Source organism: Zootoca vivipara, chromosome 15 (genome assembly GCF_965207765.1).
Source record: "Zootoca vivipara chromosome 15, rZooViv2.hap1.1, whole genome shotgun sequence".
Classification (NCBI taxonomy): domain Eukaryota; kingdom Metazoa; phylum Chordata; class Lepidosauria; order Squamata; family Lacertidae; genus Zootoca; species Zootoca vivipara.
The window spans coordinates 21,743,367-21,767,084 of NC_142598.1; the positions used below are offsets into that span (position 1 = coordinate 21,743,367).

The 23,718-nt window shown below is 44.6% G+C and overlaps 1 protein-coding gene across 3 annotated transcripts in view; it reads left to right on the forward strand.

Annotated features, from left to right (window-relative positions):
* Nucleotides 1-954: 954 nt before the first annotated feature.
* LOC118075359 (ephrin type-B receptor 5) overlaps nucleotides 955-23,718 on the forward strand; it is a 149,267-nt gene continuing 126,503 nt past the window's right edge. The window contains exon 1 of one of the 3 annotated variants that reach the window (XM_060268951.2): nucleotides 955-977. The gene's annotated coding sequence lies outside the window, so the exon portion shown is untranslated. Of the gene's footprint in view, nucleotides 978-7,749; nucleotides 8,372-23,718 lie in introns of those variants that run through there. The other 2 variants (XM_035097274.3, XM_035097271.3) reach the window with 2 other exon arrangements.

Sequence of the window (23,718 nt, forward strand, 5' to 3'; positions counted from 1 at the left end):
AGGGTTTAACCAAAATGCCAGAGGGGTGTGTGCCAGAACTGGGCAGAGTCGGGTGGGGTTTGATTGGCTAGTGTATGGAACGTGGCCATTTGGAGGACAGGTCAAGGGGGTACAGCCTGGTCTCCAGCTTCAAAGTATTTGCTAGAATCATGGAATTGTAGAGTTGGAAGGGACCCGAGGGTCATCTAGTCCCACCCCCTGCAATGTGGGAATCTCAACTAAAGCATCCATGACAGATGGCCATCCAACCTTTGCTTAAAAGGAAGGAGGGCCCACCTGATGCTTAGTCGGAATCTCCTTTCTTGTAACTTGAAGCTGTGGGTTCGAGCCCTACTCTCCAGAGTAGGAGAAAACGAGCTTGTTCCCTCTTCCATGTTACAGCCCTTGAGATATTTGAAGATGGATATCCTCTCTTATCGTAGTCAAACTGATATTGAACCTGAGGTGGTTGTTTAAGTTAAAATTGGGGGTAGTAAAAGAGTTGGCAGATGCCCCCCCTAGTTTACATTCAGTTCTGTGGAAACTTACAGACCCCCCACCGCATAGAAAAATGTATTCTTGCGATTATATAGCATCTTCTTTTGTATGCATAACTTGAAATGCCCTGCCAAAGTCTCATGGGGAGTAGGAAATGTGAAATGCAGGATAGTGAGAGGGGGATGTGAGCAGGTGTGCAGCTTTCTTCCTATCAGGGAAGAAGAGGCAGATTTGTATGTGTGTGTTTGTGAATGAGAAAGACAATGACAGAGAGATGGAGATATTAAGGGCTTTGTGAGGATTTTTACAAGCTGTGCTACCTGCAGCTAGTGTTAAGACCTACGCCGGGTTGTGGAGGCAGCTGTTAAACCGGCAACATGTTATTTTGTTAATTTATTCAAAAACATTTCTAAATTCAAGGCTTTTTTTCTTCAGCCAGAACTCGCCGGAACTCAGGTGGACGCCATCGCCATGATAAAAGAATGAGGGAGGTGTTCACAGTGAGTTTCAGCACTTCTTTTTTGCTAGAAAAATAACTTAATATTTAAAAATCTCTAAGTGGCATATGCGCGTGCCTGTTCCAGAGCTGGCATTAATATCAAGTGACATGAAACAGTTGCTTCAAACTGTTGCTTCCGGCCTCCATTTTATTACATTTGCTTTTGTTTAAAATGTGTTGGGACTGATCACTCTGCCTTCTTGCTTTGGGTGTGAAAACGCCTGACAAATGCTTTACATGTTACAAAAAAGACAGGTCCCTGCCTTTGCACTGTGGGTCAATCACAGTATTTGCACTCAATAAAAACCATGCCCAGAAGCTTCAGCTAGTCACAGATCCCAAATAAATATTTAGAGTGTGTTAACCCATTGCAGAAATGCATGTTTCTTCCACTCCTTTCCTCCTCTGTAATAATACATGAAGTGCTACAGAGACCTCTACACCAAACTTGTCCACCCATTTAAATACAAAAACAAAGCTCCCTCACATATGATCAGCATCTTGGTCCGGTGTGGAAGGCAGTCCTCTGAAGTGAAGTTCTCCAGCTAGCACATCTGGTCCTCACTCTCTCTGGTAATGGAGCTAGACTTTCAGATAGAAAAGGTGATACAGTTCACCTGGGATTGCTCGGCTTCGCAAGGTCCGAATGCTTGCCCATGTTTGGAAGAAAACTTCCCCGTGTGTTGAAAACTAGCACAACTGAGAGGCAGCTGGCCACAACCCTTTCCCCAGATATGTTAGCTTTTTCGTTAGTCCAAAGAGCTTGATGTTTATGGATTGTTCAGATATAATTCTCTATTGGAAGGGACACGGCACAGTCCAAGAACGGTAGGAGCAATTGATGTTTCTGCATGTACAGCTTGGTTCTCAGGGTGGGTCCATTAGTGTGTAGAGATGCAGACCTGGGACTCAGCTAAAGGTAAAGGTAAAGGGACCCCTGACCATTAGGTCCAGTCGTGACCGACTCTGGGGTTGCGCGCTCATCTCGCATTATTGGCCGAGGGAGCCGGCGTATAGCTTCCAGGTCATGTGGCCAGCATGACAAAGCCGCTTCTGGCAAACCAGAGCAGCACATGGAAACGCTGTTTACCTTCCCGCTGTAGCGGTTCCTATTTATCTACTTGCATTTTGACGTGCTTTCGAACTGCTAGGTTGGCAGGAGCTGGGACCAAGCAACGGGAGCTCACCCCGTCACAGGGATTCGAACCGCCGACCTTCTGATCAGCAAGCCCTAGGCTCAGTGGTTTAACCACAGCGCCACCTGGGTCCCTATATAGCTATATAGCTGCAAATATAACATTTTAAGTGCATTGTACAAATGAGGCACTAGATGGTGCTGATGAGCTAATGGCAAAATCCATATATATTTCAAAACTTTTTTTTTTAAAAAAGCATTTTCACAGTGTTGTCTTTTTTATATATCTGTGTAGATTCAGCCTTGTATTGTAGTAGCAGAACTGTTTTGCAAGTTGTATCTTAACTCTGAAATATACCTAAAGCACTAGATGAATTGGACCCTTATTTGGAAAACCTTACATGGGACACACATCAGCCAGCGGCCAAGTTCACCCCAAATGTTGCTTCTGCTTGTTGATAGCAGCACAAACTATTGGGCAGCTCCTTTTGATGGCAGAGCAGCTCGTGCAAAAGAAGGTCTTGGTGGATTGTATCCCATGTTAATAATCGTGCGAAGTTGCTATTTGTATTTTCCACTGGTCCTTTTGAAACAGAATATTGTAAAGCAAAATTCTCACTATCTAATACCAAACGTTGATTACTCTGGAGGAGTTTCATGCACCGGGATCGAAAGGGGACTGTCAACATATTTCTCTTAGACAATCAATGTCACATTTTCTCTGCCACCCTCCCTTATTTACCAGCTATACCTTCTGCCATGCTGTGCTACTTTGGCCTCTGTTCTGTGAATGTCAAAACAACCAATTGCAAAAGACACAAATTAATCTGAGTCGGTGCTTGGCGTGGTTCTCCCAGAAGCGCAGGAGCTTGCAAGCTTCAGTCTGAGGGCTTATCAAAGAAATACAGTACTGGGATTTGACTCTTAATTTCAATGAACGTCTACCAGATCCGGAAAACAAGTGCTCTTTGTATACTTACGTAGATTTTAAAGCAGCCTTGTCCAATTGGAGCTGGTGGGAACAAAATTAGCTGAACTGACTTGAAGATTCACCTTTACTCTTTTTAAATATACATCTTCCTGGCCTATATAGACTTCCCCCCTTAAATTCTGCTTGTGGCACTGGGATCTGGATATGTCTACAATACTGCACATCACACTCTTTTTGGTGCCGGTTTAAGACACTTACGTTTGCACTGGCATTGTTTATTTCTCATTATATTTATATCCCACCTTTCCTTGAAGGATTGAAAAAATGGTTATCCACCTCCCCATTTTATCGTCCTAACAACCAGGACTTTATTTCAGCTGGAACTCGCCAGCGCTCAGTTCCAGCACCGCTCTGGTGGGTGCCATTACCATTATAAGAGAACAAGGGAGATGTTCATGGTGAGTTCCAGCACCTCTAGAAAGATCGCATTGCTTGCAATCCCGCAAGGTAGCCTAGGCTGAGAGATAATGGCTTGTTCAAGTTCACCCAATGAACTTTGTGCTGCGTAGGAATTTGTACTAGTCTAACATTCTAACCACATACTACTTAGCCAGAGCTCTTTTTAATCCTTTAGTTCAGTGTTTCTCAACCTTTTTTGGGCCAAGGCACACTTGTTCCATGAAAAAAATCACGAGGCACACCACCATTAAAAAAGTTAAAAAAAATTAACTCTGTGCCGGCCTATATTGACTACATAATTATGACTGTAAGAAACACTTGCCAATTGCTGTGTTGGTTGCAATCTCCTGTAATAAGGCTTCACAAGCCGCTGATTTCTCTGCCAGCACAATCCTTTGCTCAGCAAGTTTCAGGTTGAGCTCATCCAGCCAGCTTCTTTAAGTTTGTTTAAAACCACCCTCCCGTGGTGGTGGCTGTTGAGAGCTGCGCTCGCCCCGCGTCGTGACCCGGCCGGCTTCCTTTCACAGGCACGTGACAATGCAAATCGCCCTTCTCGTCGCCGCACGTCGCGGCACACCAGCCAGCATCTCGCGGCACACTAGTGTGCCGCGGAACAGCGGTTGAGAAACGCTGCTTTAGTTTTAGCCTGCTCTATATGTTGTTGTTGTTTAAATATATTTTAATTTAATGCTATAGGAATTGCTTTTACAGTCCCCAGGTTGCATCCGCTGCGGGTTGTGTTTTTCCGGGTTGCGGACCCGGAAGCACATGTGCAGAAGTGCCCTATCACGCTTTCGCTCGGGTTGTGGACTTTTTGGGGTGCAAACGGCACCCCGGAACAGATCAGGTCCACAACCCGAGGTACCACTGTATACTTTTGTATGGTGCATTGGAATCTTGAAGGTGCCCTGGACTAGACTAGACTAGAATACCCTCTATTGCCTTGAGAACAAGGAGTTGCTTTGGGGTGGCTTTACTGAGTTGCAGTGCAGAGGCAGTGAGCACCATATTTCTGACTCAATGCCATGGTCAGGTCTGTGGGCTTTCTTGCAAGGGAATGATCTCTCCCCCACCCCCACCCCCACCCCGTATTCCCTCAGGTCTAATCTGTCAGAGGCTGCATGCCATTGATGGGTGGGGGTGGAAGCCGGAGGTGGGTGAGACCAGAGCCAAAAGGTTGCACCCCCTTTCCCCCTTTCTGCCACCCTTTCCTTTTCAGCCCCCCCCCCCCATTGCCACCTGTGTGGCTATACTTCTAAAGCACATTTGTCACGGAGTTTGCTCCCTCAAAGAATTCTGGGCACTGTAGTTTGTTAGCAGCTCCTGGAAATTGTATTATCTGAGGTATCTTATCTGAGGTATCTTATCTGAGGTAGCAAAATCCGTGACAAATGTGCTTTAAAGGTGTGCACAGTGTTAGGTTGAGGGCTGAAGATCGCCTATCCCCCTCTAGCTGCAACCCCTTGTGAGCTCACGGGGGTGGGCTTGGCCTAATCACTTCCTCTCCTTTTGTTGTGAGGAATAAATGGGAGAAGAGGCAGTGAGGAAAGCTGGAGTGTATAAAAATAAAATTGCTGACTGTAGCTGCTGTGCGACACCCATTGGCCATTACTGCCTCTCTAGCTTCCTCGTTCCATTGTTGGGCACCCCTTATGCAACATCCTCCTTGCAGTCCCTATTTAATAAGCTGTTGGCATCCGCCCGTCTCGAGAGGCAATGGAGTGTGCCTCTGAGGGCGAACTCAAACCACTGAGCAGCACTGAAGTGACCAACAGGGTGCAAGCCTTGGCACTGTGTATGGAGGTCCTGGGCTCCCCAGATGACAAGACCTCCCTCCTGGCCTTGCTGACGTGGTACAAAGGAAAGCAGAAAAACAGATTTGGCAGCAGCTGGGCTTCAGGAGTGCCAGAAGGAGGCGTACAAAGCGCCATCCGACCATCTTAGGGACTCATCTGGATTTGTATAGGGTTTACTCCTTGGCCGTTCCTTCTCCCGAAGAAACCCCACAAGGCAGCAGCAGAGGTTTAGGATTAGAGTTTTCCTTCTGCTAGATCAGGGGTCCCCCAAACTAAGGCCCGGGTGCCACATGCGGCCCAATCGCCTTCTAAATCCGGCCCACGGACGGTCCGGGAATCAGCATGTTTTTATATGAGTAGAATGTGTCCTTTCATTTAAAATGCATCTCTGGGTTATTTGTGGGGCATAGGAATTCGTTCCTCCCCCCCCCTTCACAATATAGTCTGGCCCCCCACAAGGTCTGAGGGACAGTGGACCGGCCCCCTGCTGAAAAAGTTTGCCTTCCCAGGTTGTCAAGCCCCCCCCCCCCATCTGCCTGTTTTCTCACTATGTGTACACCTTGCTGCAGTAGAACGAATTGGTAGCTAATCCTGGAGCATACTCTCTGTGTGTACTTAAAACGCATATAACAAAATCCATATGGCTGCTTTTGTTAGACTTGAGGACAAATCTCTTGGCTGGTAGAGGTGGTGGTAATTTGGAGCAGAGCTGCCCTAGGGTGAATGTGTGATTTAAATTTCCCTCCATGTTTTTTCCCCTCTGCAACTCTTCGGCCAGCTGTTTTCTTCCTTTGCACATTTCCTTATGTATGTTTGTCTTTTGTGCACTGGCAAGCAGAATGTCAACTCTCCCTTCCCATTTTTGGTTTTTCCGAACAGGATCTAGCAAGTATAGCACATGAGACTCTTCAGTTGACATATTCTGATAAAAGTTTTAACTATCTTTGTTTGATACACCGGGCAACGTGCTGATTTGTGGTTTGAAAATGAAAAAAAAGTATTTGGTTTCTAAGCTGTATGGAAAAGTACCTTTTTAATGAAGTTGCAGTTTTGATTTTCTTGAGTGAGGAATATCAGTAGGGTTGCCAGGTGCAAAAGAGGACAAGGCTCCTTCACCACAGTTAGCAGTGCAGAAGATATAATTTCAGCAAGTACACCTTGTCATCATGCAAATGCTGGAATTGCCACTACTACGCAGATATTTAATGGTTCAGGAGCCTGGTCTGTTTTTACTTGCCTTTTAGGCAAAACTTCTGCAGTGGTGCATAAAGGTATGCTTGAGGTATCTGATCACGGCTCGGAAAAGGAAGAAACACACACAATCCCTTCTCCCTAACACGAGGTTTAATCCATAGATCAATCCACTGACGCTTTAGCTATGCAAATTGAATTAGTTGCAAATTTTCATATTTTCAGGCGATTTTGCTTCTGGTGTGTTTCAGAATTATGGAATAAACGGCAAAATATTAATGGCTGCTTTTCTTCCAGAAAGAAATGGCAGCTTCATGGGCATAGCCAGGATTTATGTTGTTTTGGGGGGGGGGGAGCAGGTAGCCAGGATTTATGGGTGGGGGGAAGGGCACACACCTTTCATCATCCTCTGTCTGGCTCAGTCTAGCAGATTCCGAACGAAATGTCTCAACTCAACAACAGTTGTATTAAATTACTTTCTTTTAACCCAAAGTGCTCAGAAAACCTGTCAAAATCTTACTACAATTTCCACTTTTAGTTAAGTATTTTTATTTATTTACTTGATTTGGGGAGGGGCAATTGCTCTCTGCCCCCCCCCCCGCTATGCCCCATGGCAGCTTTTAAATTAATTTGCAAGGTTATCTTCCTCTTCCTCTCTAGTATTTCAAATCTGGAAACTTTACTAAGGTTGTGGTAATATGTCAACATTCAATATACAACACAGCTAACTTGGGTTAAAGGCACGTGAGGAATCCCCTAGCAGTTTTTTTTTTTAATGTCTGAAAGCTTTACCACTAAAGAGATTGTCTCTGGGCATGGGCAGAAGGTATTTTGCCTCCCCACCAAACTATTAAATCAGTGTACAGATGTTCTAAGCTTTTCCTATCTGCAGAGCCTCTGTAAGGCAGACCAGGACTATCCCTTGGCTGCATTGCAGACAAGGAATGTATCGTGGCTGAGAGAGAGAGAGAAAAAGCGTTTCGATGCCGGGCTAAAGTGCAGCATGTTGTAATCCTTTTCTCCCGGGCAGATTTAAGCCCCAGCACACCTCTCCCTCTCCCTCCCTCCCTTTCTCGAAATGCAGCATTGGCGAGCTTCCGCGCAAGGAGCGTTTTTCTCCAGTGCGGGAGGGGTGGGCTGGATGATCTCTGGAGTACCCCCTAAGCCCACTGCTGGCGGGGAGCGGGGGAAGGCAGGGCCTCGGCGTGCAGCTCCGCCTCCCGTACGCGCGGCTGCTCTGCTTGGGGCCGCCGGAGCCGGTGCAAAGCGAGGGGGAAATACAGCAGCTGCCCTCGCCGTTGTCTGCGTGGAGTCGGGCGCTGGGGAGGGGGGAGGCGGCGATCAAACACGGAGCCTGCAGCTCCCCCCACAAGACAGGCTGCAGAGGAGAAGCGAGCCCCCCCCTTTCCCTTGCGCGAGGGCCTTTTTTTTTTTTGCAAGGGGAGCGCGCGAGCGCGAGAAGTCCCAAGAAGAAGCGCACAAGAGACCTGCTTTTGCAAGGAGGAGATCTCTTAGTTAAAAAAAAAAAAGATAGTAGCTGCAAGATCCCCGGCGAAAGATCCCGAGAAGGAGGCGGAAGGAGAAGAGAAGACCTTCCCGGGAAGAGAGGGAAAGGCCCGGCGAGGAAGGGGGGCTATGCAAACTCTCCCCAAGGTCTGTCTGCTTCTGGAGCGCAGACAACAGGCTGCCCGGGCTGGTATGCTTGCTGCTCGAGGAGCATCTGTGCGAAGGCAGCGCTGAATAGACATGGAGCCCATCCCGGGGGAAACAAACAAATAACTACATCGGTCTTGGAACTGCAAAAAGAAAGAAAGAAGAGGAAAGCAACCGGATCTTATCAGCATCACAACTCAATGCATCCTCGTTGTGAGAGCGCCAGCCAGGTTGGTCCTTTTTTTTTCCTGGGCAGAGGTGCATGGCAAACTGCTGGGTTTCCCTGTCTTAGAGAAACTGGAAGTGTGTCACTAGGGCTTGGGCCCACCGCTGGTGTCCTGCCCCCCTTCCCTTCCCTTCCTGCAGATCTCCCCCCTTTCTTGTGTCAGATGGATAAAGGGGGAGTGGAGGCATAATTGAAAAATCAGGTCATGATTTCAAACCGCTGCACAGCCGGCTACTAGTGGCTGCTTCACACACACAACACAGAGGCAGCAACCCTTTTTTTCTGCTGGGTTTGCTTATTGTTGCCGGGTGCATTTCTGTAGCTAGAAAGCTTTATGAAGAGCATCTGTTGAGCCATGCCTTGCTTCCCCCCCCAGCCCCCCCCCAAACCAAACCACAGTAAATCTGCAAGTGGAGTGGAAATTGCATCCTCTTGGATAAATATTGAATAGTTTAAACGTGCATATTCCTTTGTGTGCAAGGCAGAAGATTTAGTTTCCCCTACAGAAGGGCCTTGGGAAGGAACTGGGAAAGCAGTGGAGGCTTAGAGGTACCCGTAAGGAAGGCTCTTCGCAGGCTGCCCTTTGTACATTAAGGGCTGCAGGAGAATGGGAGGGTTTGCGACAAGTCTGCCACCTCGCCTTGGCTCTCCATAGGAAATGTAAGGCTGCACACTTTAAAAAGAATTACTAATAAATTGAGATGCAATTACCCTTAAACTCTTGGAGAGGAAGGACATTTGCACATGCACTGGGGTTGTTCCTAGCTTGCATTCAGGCCACCCACAAGCGCACCTGTATTGTGAAAAGGAGACTATTCTCTCTGTCCAGCCCCCCCCACGCCCCCATCATTACTGCTTTTCCTTGCAATCCCCCTTCTTCTGACACACACACACACACAGAGAGAAAGCAAATGGATATAGGAAACTGGGTTACTTGCAACCGCAGCTTGCTGGAATTCCCCCTTCCCTTTTTGCTTTGGCAGTTTTGCCCAGCCTGACAGAAAGAACAACCCCTCTAGAAACACGAGTCAAAACATGAAACTTGTCAAAAGCTCTCTTCAGTTGCTGCTAATCTGCTCCCCTTGGCTGGGCTGGTCCAGGACGTTTCCCTAAGTATGTGGGGCTCTGGGCAAGGAAGGGTTTAATTTTCCTTTCGCTACGGTTTTTCCAATTCAGTGGAATCTACACAGATGTGGACTTGTTAGTCCAAGGTAAAGTTGGATTTCCTACTATGCTTTTTTTGGGTCAGGACCTTGGGGGCTGTTGGAGTCCTCCTCTCACCACTCAGCTGGGAATTGGAAGAAATAAAGCCTTCACATCCTTTGTCTGGTCTCGGCACGCAGTTCTCAGTGTTGGGATTGCAGATTGCAAAATACAGTACTTATTCCAGAGCATTGTTGTTCCTCGTAGTGAGAGATATGCTGTGCTCCAGCTTTGAACAGTTCTCCTTGTCTACTGCTGAAGCTTAGAGGGTCTGGACCTGTCTGTGGAAGACTCTCGGAACCATATGTCAGCTGCTTTGAGCTTTTTGCAGGAAGCGCCGGGTATAACACCAGGTAGACAAGGTATAATAATAATCTGGAGAGTAGAAGGTGGTTTGAAGAGAGATTATGCCTTGTGTTGCATATAGGCATATCCCGCTTTCAGCTGCAGGAAATGGGTTTTAGTATTGTTTCAGAACCCTGCAAAGTCTGTTTGAGTCAAAGGAAATGGGGGGACAAAATAAATTATATGTACAGCGTGGGAAGCGATGCCTCTCTCTCTCTCTCTCTCTCTCTCTCTCTCTCTCTCTCTCTCTCTCTCTCTCTCTCCATTTTCAACTCTTTGAATTTGCATAATTTATACAGTCTGGGAACCGCTTAACAACCTAATCTGTTTGTGTGAACTAGGCCTGTGTGCGTAAGATTGCAGCCTGAAATGCGGTAGTGCAGAACATACAATTACATGCCCTGCTCCATTCCTCATCTCTCCTCTGTGCAAGACAGCCATTCAGAGGCTTAGCTGTACTGTTCCATCTGCAAAATCCCCATGTCTTTGGATTTTAGTGCATAGAATTGGGGAATTTGCAAGAGTTGGAATGCATTGTCGAGATTAATCTAATTTGGCTGACTATTGACTTAAAACAGTCCCTTTAGGTAGATGTTCTTCGTGTCTCTTACGAAAATTCCTCCCATCAAACCGAGGCAGACACAACTGGGCAACTTTCTTGGTCAATTGCCCAGTTGTTAAAGGTAGTTTTTCTTCCTGTTGCCCAGCTATAATCTGAGGGACTACAACTTGAAACAAGTTTCTTCTTGTCCTTCCATTAGTGGGCCTTGGGGTTTTTTTGGGCAGCTTTTTAGATATTTGAAAATGCCTCACATACGCTCTCTTAATTTTCTCCCCTTCAAAAAAAAATGCTTTGGTTTCCATAATATCAGTTTTTATTTCTTGTTTTCCCTCTCTCCCTTGTCGGAATTACGGTAGCTCAATTTTTTGTATCTTTAAAAATATCTACTACCACTATGGAACTCCCTCCCTTAGGAGACAGTGATGGCCACCAACCTAGATAGCTTTAAAAGATAGATTAGGCAAATTTATGGAGGCAGTGTTAGAAACCCAGTTATATAAGCTAGGCACCAAATGGCTCTTTAAACCAAGGTTCTAGTCGCCAAAACGGAATGTACAGTTGCCATTTTGGGGCAAGACAGCTCTAAAGTCTTATTTTTCAAATGATGTACTGATTGATTCTCAGATAAACATCTGGTTAGTTCAGATGACAACCTTGAGCTAGGTTAAGAGCTTTGAGAACTTAAAGAACAGCCACCTTATCTAGGGACAGTCCACATATATATTGGCCTATTCCAACCTCTTTTTCTTAATGGTGACTGCTCCTGCTCAGACCGCACAGAAAAAGCATTTTGGCTCCTGAAATCCATTCTGATGGTGCAGATGAAATATAACTGATAGACTTCTACAGGATGGGGTATTAGTGTGTGAAAACAGTCCAGAGCCAGTGAACTGCAGGCATGCACCTCCATCCTGGTACCCAGACATCTTTACTTGGTCAAAAGTGGTCAGTAGCCAAAATGCACCTGGCGCCCGGCTAATTTCAAACACTGCTGATGGAGAGGGTTATCAATGGCTGTGTTCTGCCTCCACATAGCCATGATGGCTAATCTTCTGCCTCCACAGTTGGAGGCAGCAATGCTTCTGAATACCCGTTGCTGGAAACCACAAGAGGGGAGAGTGCTCTTGTGCTTGAATGATATTTGTGGGTTTCCCACAGCCATCTGGTTGGTGACAGGATGCTGGACTTGATAGGCTATTGGTCTAATCCAACAGGCTGTTCTTATGCTTGTATGAGGATCCAAGCACACCAGCAAGTGACAGCACAATATTTTTTGGCACCTGAGCTGGGAAAGCCAAGTGGCACTTGCTCTTCCCTGCATGACCCTGGGGAGCGCAACTCACCTGAACGTTTTCTTGTGCAAGCTTCCTTTTAACGGAACAGAACTTGTCTCCCAATAATTAAGAGGGATGCAGTCCAGTGGGTAAGGGGAACAAGACTTGTACAAGAAACAGTGAACAGGAGTTGTGCAAGAGCATTCCTGTGTGCTTGCGCACCTCCATTCCAGTGGGCCTTGTGCAAGAGAACTTCCTTGTAAGGATTGTGCCATATGGATTAGATCTTTCTCTTGCACTGAGTTGTATTTAACAGTGCTCCTTAAATCACGGCCCTCTGCCAGACATAGTACTCCAGCTGAGCTCAGTCTTGCTGCCAAGTTGGAGCGATGTTGTCACTCCCTGCGTCTTCCATTCAGGGCTTCTGCTATCGTGTGTGGCAGGAGGATTAACTGCTTCTTTGCAGTGGAACCGTAATTCAGTTTCCTGCATGCAAACCAGTGTAACCCTTTCCTCATTACTAGAGCCTAGCTAGGGTACTGTGCCTCACTTTTTTCTAATGCTTTTGCTTAAGTTTATTACTAAGGTATGAGTAGGTTAAGCCCATCAAAAAGAGCCTGGCTGGAAGAGATCAAGAATTTATTTAGTCTTTAGACAGTTCAGAAACTTCAGCTAGTGCAGAAGTCAGCGGCCAGGTTGCTCAATGGTGCAAGACGATTTAAGCATATGGCATCAACTCTGGTGGGACTGCGCTGGCTACCAATTAGTTTCTGGGCCCAATTCAAAGTGCTGGCATTGACCTATAAATCCTTAAATGGCTCAGGATTGCAATACCACAAGGACCGCCTCTTTCCATATGAAACTACCCCGACTGTGAGACCATCTTCGAGTATCTCCATCAAAAGAGAATCCAGAGGGGGACAACATGAGAACAGTACGCTTCCGAGCACAATTCAAAGTGTTGGTGTTGACCTTTAAAGCCCTAAATGGCCTTGGCCCTGCATACCTGAAGGAGCGTCTCCACACCCATCGTTCAGCTCCAAGGGCCTTCTGGTGGTTCCCTCAATGCAAGAAGTGAGGTTATAGGGAACCAGGCAGAGGGCCTTCTCGGTAGTGGCTCCTGCCTTGGGGAACGCCCTCCCATCAGATGTCAAGGAAATAAACAACTACCTGACTTTTAGAAGACGTCTGAAATCAGCCCTGTTTAGGGAAGTTTTTTTAAAAAAATTTTTTATTGAATTTTGCAACAAAAACACACACATTTATACATAAATAAAAAGAAACAAAAACTAAAAAACTAAAAAATACAAATACAAAAAATATTAGAATAATGTACAGAAACTTGTATAAAACAGTGAACTATACACACACACACACACACACACACACACACACACACACACACTAGCTGGCCCCATCACGCGTTGCTGTGAGTTTTTGTGCTAAGTTGACCTTTCCCTGTTAAATGCACTTTCAGAGTCTCCCTTCAGAGTCCCCTCACCTGCCCTGTCCCAACCCTGACTCCCCTACTGTAAGTTTCAAAAATAAGACTCCCCCACCCACACGTGTTCCTGAAAATGTCCCCACCCCCCCACTGCATTGCCTGACTCAGGGTCCTACCTCCCCTCCCCATGGCAATGGGGTTTCCCCCCTCCCTTTGTTGTGCCTCATCCCTGTGATTTCCCCACCATGTGAAAGGCCCATATTCTGTTTGTTTTTGCCTACTGGGCAATGTTGCGGCCTACTCAGTTTTCCCTGTCCCAACCCACCCCCCACTGCTTTGGCTGACTCAAGGTCCCCCCCCGCATGGCTATGTGTTTTCCCCCTCCCTTTGTTGTGCCTCATCCCTGTGACCCCCCCCATTGTGAAAGCCCCATATTCTGTTTGTTTTTGCCTGTGGCCTACTGGGCAATGGTGAGGCCTACTCAAGTTTCTCTGCTGGGCAATGCTGCGGCCTACTCAGTTTTCCCTGTCCCAACCCACCCCCCACTGCTTTGGCTGACTCAGGGTCCCCCCCCCGCATGGCTATGTGTTTTCCCCCTCCCTTTGTTGTGCCTCACCCCCGTGCCCCCCCGGTGTGAAAGGCCCTATTCTGTTTTTTTTGCCTGTGGCCTACTGAATGGTGTGGCCTACTCAGTTTTCACTGCTTGGCAATGCTGCAGCCTATTGAAAAAGCTGGGCCTTGTTGCTGCCAAAGGACTTTTTCAGTTTGTTGCTGTGGAATTTTGTGATGTCATCTGGTGGCGCAGCTTTGGATGCGGCAGCGTGCAGATGATCTGCCTTTCTATTGGATGCCGCTGGAGTCTTCAGAGCTTCTGGTGGTGACGTCTAATTTGGGCGCCACTTTTTTGTGTTTAATCAATATTTTAGGTGTGAAAGGTGGATTTTTTAAAATGCCAGATCCCTCCCTGATGGAACGCTGTGACCAAATTTGTTACGTTATGGTTCAGCAGTTACGGAGAAAGGCTGGGACATCTACGCATGCAATGCCTACATTTACACACACACACACACACCATATTTCAGTTCTTTTTTTCCTCTTCCCATTGTCTTCCCTCATCCTCAGCACGGTTCTGTTTTCATTTTTGGTAAACTGTTTCCATCTTATTTATCCCATAATTCATTTTGCAGATGTTAATTGAAACAAGTCCAAGTATTAGTTTGAGGGCACTGGTTTTTAAGATACTCTCTGTATTTTTCCCATTCTTTTTGAAGTTTTTGCTTGGACTGACCCCTAATATCCTCTGTTAATCTAGTCAATTCAATATAATCAAATAATTTGTCTTGCCATTCTGTTTTCGTCAGTATTAATTCTTTTTTCCAGTTTTTGGCAATTAATGTTCTCGTGGCTCCTGTGGCGTAAAGGAATATTCGTATCTAATATTCCCCAAAAAAATGATTCTGTTTTCTTCTTAAAATTTTGTTTGAACATTTTCTTTAACTCCTCATATACCATATCCAAGAAGCCTATGATTTTATCGCATGTCCACCACATATGTAGAAGCATCCCCTCTACTTGGTTACACCTCCAACACAGGTTGATTTTGTTTTATGCATTTGGCATATTTTGGTTGGTGTTAAATGCCATCTGTAAAACATCTTTATTAAGTTTTGCTTTATCGCTTCCCTGTTTAGGGGAGTTTTTAATGTTTGATCTTTTATCGTGTTTTTAATGTTCTGTTGGGGGCCGCCCGGAGTAGCTGGGGAAACCCAGCCAGATGGGTAGGGTATAAATTATTTATTCTTATTTTATTTATTTAAAACTGCAGTGGCTCCCCGTTTGTGAAATGCTCTCTCCAGGGAGGTTTGCCTGGCGCCTTCATTATATATTTTTAGGCGCAAGGCAAAAACGTTCCTGTTCAATCAGCCTTTTGGCTGACTGACATCTAATGCCATTTTAAAATGTGTTGGTTAGAGGGGGATTGTTTGGTTGTTGTTTTTATTTTTATGTATTTTGTTTTTACAATGTGAATTTATGTTGTGAACCACCTTGAGACTGGTGGGTATAGGGTGGTGTACAAAGTTTAATAATAATAATAACAATAGTGGTCTAGCATCCTATTGGGACGCGGGTGGCGCTGTGGGTTAAACCACTGAGCCTAGGGCTTGTCGATCGGAAAGTTGGTGGTTCGAATCCCCGTGATGGGGTGAGCTCCCGTTTCTCGGTCCCTGCTCCTGCCAACCTAGCAGTTTGAAAGCACATCAAAGTGCAAGTAGATAAATAGGTACCGCTCCGGTGGGAAGGTAAACGGCGTTTCTGTGTGTGCTATGGTTCGCCAGAAGCGGCATTGTCATGCTGGCCACATGACCCGGAAGCTGTACGCTAGGTCCCTCGGCCAATAAAGCGAGATGAGCACTGCAACCCCAGAGTCGTCTGTGACTGGACCTAATGGTCAGTGGTCCCTTCACCTTTACCTTTAGCATCCTATTTCTCACAGTGCCTCTATCCCCAGGTCATTCTGGTAAGCCCCCCTCAAGCTTGTGTACAGTAGGGGAGGAGAAACTGTCTTTTCTGTACACCAGGGTTAGCCATCCTGGTGCCTTCCAGAAGTTTTGGACTCCAGCTCCCATCAGCCCCAGGGATGATGGAAGTTATAAACCAACAACATCTGCAGGTCACAATCTAGACACGTGAGCCAGAAACCAGAAGCAAATTCTGCTGCACGTACTAACTCCTTTCATGTGTGATCTGAGTAGTATTTGGCTGGGGTGCTGCAGTGACGGAATCTCTCTCTTGCATGCAACTATGGAGACATTTTTCTTTCTTTTTTATGAATGAAAGTGGGTGCAATTTAACTCAAATCACGATAAAAATATTTGAATGGGTCACCAGGTGCCTGGTATAATTGCCTTGCCTTGACTCACTGGTTACCTGTCAGCCATTCAGATTTATTGTTCAGTCCAGTGCACCAATTTCTTAAGCTCAGTTGGAATTTTACTGCACTTACGGGAGGTTTATAGAATCACAGCATTACTTGCTGTTCAAAAGTGAGAGAAACTGAACCAGGCATGAATCCAGGACAGATTTCTGTGAAAGTTCTAGAAGCGCTTCCATGTGTCATTGGCTCTATGCGATGACCTTCATGTTTGAGAGCCCCTTCCGGTGTGGATCACTTTGCCAAGCGCCATACCCCTGTCTGCCAACTTTCAGAACTGCCATGCAAGCTTCCCAAGTGATGGGATGACCCTCATGGTGGGTGATTCTTGCATGTTAGGGGCAGGATTGTCTGTGCTTTAAAAGTACAGAGGTACCTCGACTTATGAATGACTCTACTTACGAATGTTTCTATTTATGAACGGAGCTCCGTCCGCCATCTTGGATGCGGTTTAGATAGGATTTTTCCGACTTACGAATTTTTAGATAGGTTTGCTTCGACTTATGAATTTTTTCTCCCAATGCATTCCTATGGGATTCGACTTACGAATTTTTTCGACTTACGAATGTGCGTTCGGAACGCATTAAATTTGTAAGTCGAGGTACTACTGTAATGACATTCTGCACCCAGACAATGGGAATTCTTTGCCAAAAGGGGGAAAAACTGAATTCTGTGACCCTATTAAATTATGCAGAGTTATATAGCTTCTCCTCACTGAGTAATTCATTTGTAATTTTTACTATTTGAACTCTGTCTATGTTCGCTGCTTCTGCTAACCATAGGGCAAGGTGCACATACTGAAGCCCTCTCCTCTGGTCTTCGCCCAGTTACTATCAAGCATATCTTTTAATAGGGTCTAGAAGCTTGCTCCGTCCATGAAACAGAATCATGTGCACCAAATTCAAAATTTGCATTTCTGCATATATACCACCCTGATGATGGTCTCCACATGGAGCTGAGGTCATGCAGCAATGTTTCCATCCATTGCCACGTGGGGGTGGGGTGGGTGGTGTAATGTGAGAACTGGACCAGAGACGCATGATCTACTAATCTCTTTAATTACTGAGATGGGTTATTTACTAAGCTTTGGGTGTTACTTTGCAACCATCAAAAGGGGGAATTGGGTGCCTTTGGCATAATTTGTACCTCATAAAAAACCTATGTTGACTCCTAGTAATTATCATGCATCATATATATGTGGTTGTTTTACCGCTTATTATTATAACCTCAGAGGTAAGAATTGAGCCACCAAGCATATATATATTAAGAATTAAGGCACCAAGCCTATAATTTCCCATCTCACGCACTGGATCATCACCTTGTCGTGGTGAGTGGGTTTGCATGTTCCTATGACCCCTGTAAGCAAAGTTGTCGGGGGCCTCATACTCCCAGCAGGGTCACCCAAGGCGGTAAGGTCAAAGGGGAGGAGCTAGACAAAGAATGATCCAAGAAGTCCCCAATGGCAGATAATAATAATAAATATATTAATAATTTATTATACGCTGCCCATCTCACTGGGTTGCACCAGCCACTCTGGGCGGCTTCCAACCTATATAAAAACATAATTAAAAATGAAAGCACTTCAGATGGCTTGGGGGGTCGGATAACTCCATACCCTCCAACATTTCTTCAATGAAAATAGGGACGTCCTAAGGAAAAGCGGGACATTCTGGGATCAAACCAGAAACCGGGATGGCTACTGTAAATCTTGGACTCTCCCTGGAAAATAGGGACACTTGGAGGTCTGGTAACTTGAGACAGTGGTTTAGAAAGCAATTAATAAGTCATCAGCAATCAGGGTGGATAAAAATCAATGATTTTTTTAAAAAATCAAAAAAATCGGATTTTTTTGATTTAAATCGGATTTTTTTGATTTAAATCGATTTTTTTGATTTAAATTGGATTTTTTTAAATAAAATGCTTTTTGAGGAAAACATATTACCATCCAAAGGTTATTCCATCATGAAATAAAGATTAGTTTTTTTAATTATGTAGTATAAGGTTGTATATGTTTAATTTTGGGGGTAAATAAATTCCATTAATCCATTCACCTCTTCCAGAGGTTTTTGTAAGATTATTGGGCAGTTTCTCTGCCCACAAGATATTATCACAGGTGCTTGGTTTACTTTTGCAGTTCTCAAAACTGAATTTGACTCAACAGAGATCACATGCCTCTTCTTCACAGCAAAAATGTTATAACATGAACAGAGTTGAGAAAAAGACCTTAATCCTATTGTTCTACAAACTTATGAATACAGAAGCAACCCCTTCAGTGCTAAGTTTCAAGAAGTTCAGTGAATAGAATAGAAACAATATTTTTCTGATTGTTTGGACAGTATTTAAGTTTTTCATGTGTAGGCTGGGCTGACAGTCTAAGTTTCTTAAAATATATATATTTTGTTTTTGTTTAGCCAAATTAGTTAACAAACATGGATGTTTGTTTAAGCAAATAACATTTGCTGAAATGTTATTGTTTCAGTTGAATAAATCTATTTAAATTGTTATTATTAAGGTAATGATTATTTTTCTCCTTCCTAAGTACAACAGTAAAGTTGTCCAAATATGAATGATTAACCTATTAAACTGGGGATAAAAAAACTAATATGAAAAGTTGTTATTCTAAAAATCTTCATCTACTTGCATAATAAAGTTATACCAGCAAGAATTAGTCTTTATGATTTAAATCAACTATGATTTAAATCAAGCCTTACTGACTAGTGATTTAAATCGTGATTTAAATCGTGATTTAAATCAGTTTGATTTAAATCAAATCCACCCTGTCAGCAATAGTACCAATGACATTTTTTAAAAAAAGCCTACTTAATTTTCAGCAGTGTGAAATAGGCTTGTGGTTTGAAACATTCACTTATTAAAGACGAGCCCCCAGATTAAACGACAGGTTTCATTTTCATTTAGTGCTGACTCCCAGCAGCTCCTGTGTCTAGAATATTGGGAGGGGGTGGGATTCTATGCACAATTGCACGATTCCCATCCTGCAAAGTCCTTTAAAAAAAAAAGGACTTTGCCACTTGATTCTGCCAATTGTGTGAGCTGGTCCTTGGACAACTAGGCTCCTCTCTTGCATTGAGCTGTGAATGAAGCCTTGCTAATTAGCAAGGTGTAAATGGTTTTGTCTGAGGGTTGCTTGCTATTCCAAAAGGGACACCTGCTTACCCCTTTACACACTCTAGTGCAGAGGTTGGCTCCCTTTAGTGTGCACCGGCCGCTGCAATAAACTGGCCCTCCCTCTAACAAGACATGTGCCTCTTTGTCTGGGGAACTCGCTTGCCTGTAGCTTGTTAACCTCCTATGGCTTTTCACATCCTCTCCTGCCCCCCCCCTTCTCCGTGTGCTCCCCATCTGGGAAGGTCACACAACATTGATTCAGGGCAAGATTGCTCCGACACGTCCTTTATGCCGCACCTGCTCATTACACCTTCCCCACTGCCCTCCTTGCCTCCTCTTGTTCCCCCTAAGTGACAGTTGCTTCGGAACATGCGCTGCCCTTGATACAATACCCTCATCATCTCTTCCCCACCTAGACTCTGTGAGCAGAAATCCCATCCTGTGGCAATTATTAACGCACTGCTAAGGCTGCTGCCTGGTTCACTCCCGTGCCTCGAGGCTGTTACTTTCAAGGGCCGCTTAAAGAATTGGGGTGGTTGTACACATATTCATATTTGGGCTGCACGATTTCGTGGGCGACTTAATCAACTATCCTTTGGGTTGATTAATTGGTGGTTGGGGGGGGGGATTTTAATCAACGGAATTACTTCCGGTCCGGTGTGGATGCGGATCAAGGGGATATTTAATAGCGTGAAGCAGTTTTGGTTCTGATGTGTTACAGAGGAAAAGAAAGGTGTTGGAGTGGTAGCTGTTAAATTAACTCACACCAGGTTTTATTGCCTTTCTCTCTCTCTCCTTTTAGATAGCTAATAGCAGCTTTCAATGAGCTCCAGCTGGTCTTTGAATCAGGCATATTGTAGATCCCTACCTGTTTTGCCTTAGCAGTCCTACAGAGATGGGTGTTCCCAGGCCACTCAGTTGCATTTAAATTTGATCAGTGAACTTATAAATGGTTAAAGGTAAGGTGGGGGAAGAACAGAAACATTTTGTCAAGAGCCCCCAATTTCTCAGGTGGTGAAAATTCCAGGTATACAGTATGACAGGGTTTGGTTTCCATTACAGTAACTGTAAGAGAAGAATTGTGATTTGGGTTGGGTTGGGTTGGTTAAAAATGGTTTTTCTTAACAAACACAGGAGCAGAGCCTATTTGGAGGCAAATGAGCTCACCTAGAGCAAGCAGTAAAACTACAGTGGTGCCTCGCTTAACAAACGCCCCGTAAGACAAAATTTTCGCTTAAAGAAAGGATTTTTCTAGCGGAGGTTGCCTCGCTAGACAAATTCATTTTACGAAAAATTCGTCTAGCGAATCACGGTTTCCCATAGGAATGCATTGAAATTCAATTAATGCGTTCCTATGGGCAAATTTGTTTTTAAAAATTCAATGCATTCCTATGGGATTCGCTAGACAAATTTTTCGTTATAAGAATAGACCCGTGGGACGAATTAAATTCGTCTAGTGAGGCACCACTGTATTGCCCCTGCATTAGATTTCCCACAGCGATATTGCAGACCTTGCAGCCCCCTCTCTAGATGCTTCTAGTCATGCAGAAGTCGCATCTCTAAACCCCTTCCCTTCTGCGTGAATCAAAACTTTTAAAACTACTACTTAGTATTTATTAGGGAGTCACTTTCCAAGGGCTGCAGAGAGACTTCAGAACATCATGGACGTGTCAGTGGATAATCTCCGATTTATTAGCAAGCAGTTGGCTTGGCTTACAGTTTACCAGGTGAGATGCTACAGTCACAGTCTGAATACCAGAAGCCTTTGGGCAGGGCAGGTTGACTTAAAATCAAGACTATTCTAAAGCCATTGCTTTAGACTGCATGCACACAAAAAGGAAAAATTTAAACCGTAGTTTTAAACTGTACCATTTTGAAATCCATACATTTCCTGGGCAAGTATGTGTGCTAACTGATAGTTTTAACACATGTAACTACACAAAAACTTTGTACATCTGAGGAGCATAATCCAGAACCTTTGCCCATGTAGCAATTGTGCTTTTTGGACTCCAGATTTAGATCTGCGTAGCGGCAAGAGATTTTTGGCTCTCTCTGTACACATGCAACTTGTTTGACAAGTAAGGCATAAATTTATGCACGAGTTCTGTGAATAAATTTGGACAGGTCCCATTGAGCAAAATGGGACTTGCTTCCAAATAAACCTCCATAGAGTTAGGGCTGTAACAAATACCCAGAACATTCCAAAAGTGAGACTGTATTAACCAGTGGACAAAACAGTGTTTCTCCATGGGATGGAAAGTGGGTATTTAAGCTGTCATTAAAAATGCTCCTAATTTGAGCACTTGGAGGATATAAAATAAGAGTATAACAACCTTACATGCTCAGTTGATGATGCTAGTAAGATTTGGGGATCCTCCTAAATTCTAGGACTTATGATGACTTGGTACTCCAGTAGAAAGTCCAAAATAATAAGCACAATATGCTACTCCTGTGATTTAGTGGTCATGAGGGAGAATAGGAAGCCTTGCCTGTATGTTATGTCCAAACATAACATACTTTGTTCATGTTATGCTTTGTTTCTCCCTTAGAAGCCATGATGCTTTGTTGTTGCTTCATTGATCTTGGCATGTGAGGGAGCAACAAGCCACGGCCCGTGGTTTGTGATGTAACACGAAGTGAAGGCTTCCTGATTTGTTTATCTAGCTTGTCTCAGGAAAGGAGTGAAAGTGGGAGCCATTGGGGCAGCGTGAAGCAGCACACGGCTTGTTCTCGCTAAACCGCCTCAAGTCAGAAAGTCTAGCTTATCGTTCAATAGTAATGTGGCTATTGTGTCACTCATAATGCTCTTCACGAAAGTTGGCTATATTTTTCCATGGTCGTTTTACATAGAAAAGATGCCCGAAAACTTAGCATTTAATAGGTAAAGGTAAAGGGACCCCTGACCATTAGGTCTAGTCGCAGATGACTCTGGGGTTGCAGTGCTCATCTCGCTTTATTGGCCGAGGGAGCCAGCGTACAGCTTCCGGGTCATGTGGCCAGCATGACTAAGCCGCTTCTGGCAAACCAGAGCAGCGCACGGAAACGCCGTTTACCTTCCCGCCAGAGTGGTACCTATTTATCTACTTGCAGTTTGACGTGCTTTCGAACTGCTAGGTTGGCAGGAGCTGGGACCGAGCAACGGGAGCTCACCCCGTCGCAGGGATTCGAACCGCTGACCTTCTGATCGGCAAACCCTAGGCTCTGTGGTTTAACCCACAGCGCCACCCACGTCCCTAACATTTAATAGATGACCACAATTAATTTAGAAAAGTTTGTGCTCTCCATCTCTTTTTTTTTAAAAAAGAGGCTGCTGTTGGAGGTGTTGTGGGAATATTGAAAATTTCCTCTTTAACTCTTGCCACCAAGTAACTAAAGTTCGCCACAAAGTTGCAATTCCTCAGCACTTTATATAAAGTATCTGAGGTTTTCCGCTATTAAACTCACTCAGCAGGGTCGCTCACTTCTGTTTTCACTCCTGCAACTTTCTTTCCTGCGCCATCTTCCTCACTGCTGCCAGGATAGCTGTCCAGATCTTCCCCAAATTTCAACCAGTATTCCGATAGATAAATCTAATCGGCTGTAGTCCAAAATCCGTTTTTATTTCCTGGAAGCTTGCCGCTTTCACCATAAGCCAGAGACTGCACAATGCAGGGTTAGTGGTGCTTCCCTTCACACCCACAGCTCAATCCCATCTCTGGGTTTATTAATAAAACCTGGGGAGCGGGAGAGCACACAAGGGCGCCGCTGGGTGCCACATCCCCCGAGGTAATCCCCTTGAGGTTCCGAGGTCCGCAGAGCCTTTGTGAGACCTCTAAACAACCCCATGTTACTCTGAATTCCCCGAAGGGCTATTCCGCGCTTCTTCCCAATGGCCACGGCTCGCCGGAAGTCCTTGAAACATACTTTCATGCCTGGAGGGAATGTAAAATCACCCACATATTCTGGAAATGGGTCTTCGATATCATTTCAAAAATTGTTTAAACAACCTCTCTCACCAAATCCAGCTTTAGTCCTGCTCTCATTAAGCCTAAATTCTGATCTTACTATTCAACACAGACATAATCTTTCTACCGGTGGCTGCATGTTTTGTTTTTGTTTTGGAAATCCCAGGCTGAGCTAGTTCAACAATACCTTGGCTATTTCAGAATGGCTAACTGGGTCTAGAAGAGTTGCATAAGGTGTTATAAAGAGACAAAGCTTTAATGTGACCTGGTCCCCCTCCTTTTCATATGCAATGGAAGTAGATAGCAAATTTCTCCCACCAATGTCACAAGCATGTCTATGGAGAGCCTAGATTGACAATTTTTGTTGTAAGATTATGTAAAATGATGCTATAAACTCAATGCTTTTTATTTTTTTGAGGAGACTGTATTAAATTTTATTTAACCAAATAATAAAAAGGGGCTGCTGCTAAAAATCAATTAAATATAAAAATTAGCTGATTTACATTTTTTGAAGAACAAAA